At 42.4% G+C, this 6,208-nt stretch overlaps 1 long non-coding RNA gene across 1 annotated transcript; it reads right to left on the bottom strand.

Moving 5' to 3' along the window:
* Positions 1-1,346: 1,346 nt before the first annotated feature.
* LOC145435691 (uncharacterized) lies at positions 1,347-3,553 on the bottom strand. Its single transcript, XR_013913957.1, has 2 exons — positions 2,951-3,553; positions 1,347-1,569 (listed from the first exon to the last, which is right to left on the bottom strand). It is a non-coding gene; the product is annotated as an uncharacterized LOC145435691 (long non-coding RNA).
* Positions 3,554-6,208: the final 2,655 nt, after the last annotated feature.

Raw genomic sequence — 6,208 nt, 5'->3', positions numbered from 1 at the left:
GGCCGTTACTGGGCCACGACGCACCAAGACATATGAGGTTAGAGGCCATGTAACATGCGACTCCGAGAAGTGTGCCAGAATGATCAGCAGCGATAAGACCTTGGCCGAAAAAGAATGCCCTTGTACTGACCGAAAACTTCGATACATATATATATGTTTAATTGTCCAGGGACCTCAATGGCTGGCGTCGAATGTTTATGTCCTTGCGACCTTAACCCTACAGGACAAATGCCATCCCGCAAGGAAACAATTATTTGCCAGCAAAGAAATACCAATTTGAAATCATGTGCGTCGGCCGTCTTTTAGTTTGGTACGTTATGACGATTTCCATATCTCTGACATAGCAGATATAGGAGGTCACGAAAGAGCATCATGTAACGAAGTCAATATAGCAAAGATTTCGCCCGAAGATGTTTAATTATTATTTAGGGGTCCTACCTTTTCCAACACACACCACGCTCAGCTCTACCGGAAAATCTGATTACGTGAGCAGAAAGAGGATATAAAATTGATAGCAATATATATGCAATTCCCGATCATATTGACCGATTCAAATATGAATTATATAAATTTGTCGCGCTTCGCGCGTTTAGGCGAAATACGGTGATTACCACCAAACAGTACATGAAGTAGGGTATAGCCGATATGTAGCGACAAAAAGCCCACTGGCTGAGGGGATTTGGTTTATCACCCTACGGGGCCAAAGACCAACGTTTTGGGGGGCCTGACGAAGTGCTGTTTTTAGGTTCCCAATATTTGGGGGGCGATGATCGGTGTGGACCTTCAAAAGGGGGCGATGAGTCGAAAAAGGTTGGGAACCACTGATCTAGATCGTTCATACATACCCCAGAATCAGGGTCCCCATATAAAGCGGAATATTGTGCCACCAGAGAGAGCGTTTTAGACTGCAAGTCACCACTACGGTGATTACCATCACAAAGCATAACAGCGACACAGCGGAATATACAATAATGATCGTCATAGGGTACACCATATCGATTTTTCATTAAACTCAAAACACTACGTGAATTCACAATAGACTTTGGTATGTTGAAAGCACCACACCCAATTAATCTGAAGTCAGATTTGTACACGTAAAAGGTCACGTTTGTGACTGCCAAGACAGCAAATTTAGTATCGTCTCTTTGAAAGCGAGCACTCTCGAAGCCGGCGACCAAGTAGTCTATATCGTCTACAAATTGATCAAAGTCACTACGATTGGCAATCATTTTAGGTGTATCCAACATAACACCGGCGTTCTCGGACGCATGATAGTATCTCAATTCGCTTGTCTCAACATTATCAAGTATGTGGCCGAAGGCATAATTGATTCTAAAACCATACTGGTGTGAGACGAAGATGTCCTGTAGATCGTTGATGACGTCACTTGGGCTGCGGCCGAGTATACGGAAATTGTGTAGGCTGCGTATACTGTGCGGTGCGAGTGTTGAGCTGCGAATGGAGTGCCAGTTTTCTTCCACGATCTCGATCAGATTTTCAGGTATACCCAAGCTGCTTGGTTGTGCAAAATCAGACACAATTCTAACAAGGTTTCGTCGCCTAGACATTCTGGAAACAAAAAACACAGAATCAATAACAGATAGGACAAAACACACATAAATACATATGATATTACAACATAAGCATGCGATAAAAACACGATAGTACACCAAAAACAGTTACACATTCGTATAAAATTTCATGGTGGCTCTGGCAGCTGACATCTCTTTGAGAAAGGCAACTTTTGCACGCATGATGCGTTCCAAGGGTAATTGCATACGCAAATCCTGCCCGTTCGACTGAGATAGTATTTGCGAAATTTCTTGTTCTATCCGGTTATAATCTTGAGTGAATGTTTCATGAGAAGGAAAACTAGATCTCGAAAGTATATCATCCACTTCCCCCAGAATAGTGAACATCGCCTCAGAAGGAGCGATTGCGATAGCTTCAACAACGGTCGCCTTGAGGTGCTCCATCATTCGTCTACTGTATTTCCCAAACCTCTCACCCCCAGGTCTACGCCTGGATGGGAATGCAGGAGGTTGGGCTGGATTTTCTACGTTTTCTGGAATATCATTTGCTGGGCTAATCGCATCGAGCAGGTCTACCGGATAACCACCTTCCATCAATTCTGGTATCCCGTTATCAGCCATAGCTATGAGCAAAGATTTGTGATTGTAAGCTCAATTTACGCTTACTTATAGACACTCTAGCCACATGACAAGCAGAAGAAGGGACTCAACACAGTTTAACAGAGCCAGCAAAACCCGGGAAGGAATTTTATGACCCTCCACTCGCCTTTTCCCCCAACCATTTGAATATACATACAAGCCTATTTTTTCTCTAGTGCCATACTCGCATACCCGATTTACACTTACTTATAGACACTATGAGCCACATGACAATTGGAAGAAGGTACTTAAAACAGTTAAACAGAGCCGGCAAAACTCGGCAAGAAATTTTATGACACTCTACTCGGCCTTTTCCCCCCAACCATTTGAATATAAATACAAGGCTCTTTTTCCCTAGTGACATACTTACAGGCATAATTACACCATGGCATGTAAATACAACCCGTACGAAAATATTGCCAGGAAGCGCAAGCTAGATACCGACTTGAAACGGGCTGCCCCGTCTCATATTCCAAATTTCGACAATGCCACCAGTTTCTATGGCACGCAAGTCAGCTTCGATGGACGTGTACAATTGGCATCGACCAGACGACATGGACCCAAGATGACTTATGTGAAAGTCTCGATCACAGATGGTAAAAAATCTCTACCAGGGGTGATATTCAATGACAAATTACTGGACTGCATCGAAACAGCGTACAGACAAGGTCATACTATGACATTCTGTAACATCAAGATCACTGCTGACGCAAGAACTGATGCCCCGTCATTAATCATTGGTCGCAATTCTACTGTTACAAAGAGCAAAGCACGCTTACCCTGTCCAGAGATGGTTGAATTCCGGTACGTGTCCGCAGAAGATATCCAAAAAGGCTTGTATGATGACAAGATTGTTAATTACAGAAGTCTCTGTATTGCCACGGATTCTGAATCCATTGGCACAAACTCGGAGAGACAGCTACATTCATATGCACTAGTGAATGGTGACGTTTCTATTGATCTGAAAAATTGGGGTATTATACCGTTATTCACTGCTGACAAATACTATGATGTCACTCATCTACGTGTACAAGTCCGATCAGGCAAACGTGAGCTGTTCTTACAAGACTATTCGCGTATTTGCAAAGAATGAACTGTTTCATATATGAAATAAAAGAAACATGTGATTATTTTGTTGACATTATTTATCAGAGATTAGGATTGGTTATAGCAAACTTTCTAACCTGCCAGAATACATCATCTTTCAATATCATACTACCAGCTATCGTCTCGACTTAGCAATCTCACACGAGCGGCGTGGAAAGAGATTATCAGATTGTAAATCAGCGTGTTTGTGAGGGCACTATACGCCGTGATAATTAAAGCAGAGCGAGACAGTAGCACAGTACATTAACTGGGGGAAAAATCGGCGTGATAGTTAATCAATACCCAACTTTCGCAAGCGACGGCCGAGACCAATATCCAACATTTTCGAACAAAGAGAATAGCTCCTCGACCCAGCGGGGTGGATTACAGGACAAAGGCGCTGTGCATGTCTACGAGGCGACATGGCTGTTTTCGAAAGCGAGATTATCGCTCCTCGGCACAGCAGGGAGGATCGCAGACAAAAGACGCTATGCAGTCTACGCGGCCGCATGTCTATTTTCGAAAGCGCGATTGATTATCGTAAATTAGGTCTTGGACAAAGCGACGATAGCAGCGCGTCGTATAATATCCGAGCTAGGGAGTTATAGTATACTATAAACCTGATCCTCGCACCGCCAACGATCCGTAACCACAATTTTAATACCGCAACAATACATACACGATTATACCGGGAGCTTTCAAAATACCAGTTCACGGGCTTCGAGCGATTGTCGACACGTGATCCGTGCTCTGTGAACCGTAACAATAGCGAGGGCTTTATTTACATGGTTATTCTTTCTGGTTCTCGAGAACTCGAGTTGTCACGTATATTTATAACCATAACAGATCATTTCTCCCGTTACAACTTCGATCAAAAATAAAGTAGAGTACGATTCCAGTATGACACAGCCCGTAGGCGTCACTCTGCACAGACAAACGTAAGTAATCGATAATCCGCTTTGGCGATTCATCTGGCCGGGCGCCCGTTGACAATCCACCTAAAACACGCTCCGGGATCTCACATACGGATCCGAAGGAACAAATACTATACTGTTGTTCGCGGGGGAAATATAAAAATACTATACTGTTGTTGTTCGTGGGAAATATAAAAATTACTAGTAAGTACATATCATTGAAATTAAAAGCCGATCCATTGTTGTTCGAGGGAAAATATAATAAATACTCAATACGCAAGTCTCGTGTCCAGAAGTCAGGCGAGGTAAAATCAGGAGTGGAAAAGTACAAGTAGAATGACTCCAGTCTCATGTCTGAGTACAAAGGTCAATCCAGATTCTTTGTTCGATTTCTCTCAGTCAATCCCCCTTTTTTAATTGCCGCACAGTCAGAAGGGAATTCCCCGCGAGTATTGCTGCAAAACTGAGAATGAGCTATATCTTCAATTAATTATTATATTGATAATCTTTGTTTGTTTAAGTGAAATCGCGAATGAGCGGATTCCGCACATTTATCTAACTACTTAGGGCTGAAATAGCAAACAGTGTGACCGAAGATGCATAATAGCATCCCTGATAAAGTTGAAGTTGTGAGTATCGAATGTTAACATGGAGAAACGTAGGATTTCTGGCAATCCGAAAGTTATTTTCCAGAGCGCTACTGTCGCATTAAAATGTGATCAGGCAAGTGAGGCACTGAACCACCCAACCGGCATTGTCCGAACAATCGGAGAACCGCAACGGCTCATTGTTTTTCTATCATCCGATTATTCTGAACAATGCAGATTTTAGATGCTGATATTAGTAGTGCTATATGACTCTCGAAATGCAATGCAGCGCTTTTTACTTTAATCGTGGTGAGAGCGCAGCGTATTTGATTTGCCGTGATTTTTGAAATTATTTTGGTAATTTTGTCATTCCGCTGGCGATGCAATCGGGCGTTGAAATGCTGTAAACCCCAAGCACGATCTGCCGAACACATCAGATGCTTCGTCATTCGGCATTTAAAATTACGACATGACTCATTGCCTCCATGTATCAATTTCTCAATTTTTTTTGTGGGTAATCTATACCCCAGGCAAATCCGTGGTCCATCTTCTTCTTCGAGAGCTTCGATTCACTGGCGCAGTCATGGCAGAGGGTACATATAATTATCCCTTCCCCTTTCGTCACATCCCCGCCGTACTTGCCTTTTTTATGATATCAATTCGAACGGCGGTTTCCGATTCCACGATTTCATTAATGCGTTTTGAGTCGTTATGTTGCCTACTATTGGTCCGCACCGCCAAATCGATTTTATTCATTTTGCCCAGAATCTCCTGTAATGTCGACTACAAATTGTCCATATTTATTTCCAAATCCATAGGTATATTATTCCCGTTTATAGCAGCCGTACCAGTTGTATTATTCAATAAATTCGTTGGTTCGATGGTTTGCATCACGGTTTGGACACTTGGCTTGGGATCTTGTTTACTGTTTGAATTTTGTACTTGGCTGGTTTTCGGCGAAGTAGATTTTGCTGCGAGCCGTTCCTTTTTTGACTTCTCAGCCAGCTTGCTATTTATTGAGACAATATGCTTCGAACAGTCGTACGAGGTATCGGTGGCGTGGTTGTCTTTCGCGTGTCTTTTACGTGAGTCAGCATTTCCCCTGTTGATCGTTGTGTGGCACAAAATGCAACAATGTTCGTCTTTCTAGTCTTTTTTTCTTGTTAACCGGAGACTGCTGGGGCATCTCCTTCCTGTTTTTTGCGCGTCCAAATATGTCAAACGTTTTCTTTGGTGCACCAGATTGACTAGAAGACATTGTTTCTGCTTTGTCAGTCTGAAGATGGCCTGTGAATGTATAAAAGTTCGATATGATCAGTATCAGTTTATTATTATTTTCATAATTTAAAAATATCCCAGAACTGCTACGCAATAAAAAGATAGGAAGGTGTCGCAAAGATTTTTTCAAATACTTTCATTCGCAAAATTGTTATACAAAAGAAAATAAAGA

This window comes from Botryllus schlosseri, chromosome 3, assembly GCF_051294905.1.
Source record: "Botryllus schlosseri isolate E-star chromosome 3, Bs_hap1, whole genome shotgun sequence".
NCBI lineage: Eukaryota > Metazoa > Chordata > Ascidiacea > Stolidobranchia > Styelidae > Botryllus > Botryllus schlosseri.
This window is presented reverse-complemented; position numbering and strand designations above follow the sequence as displayed.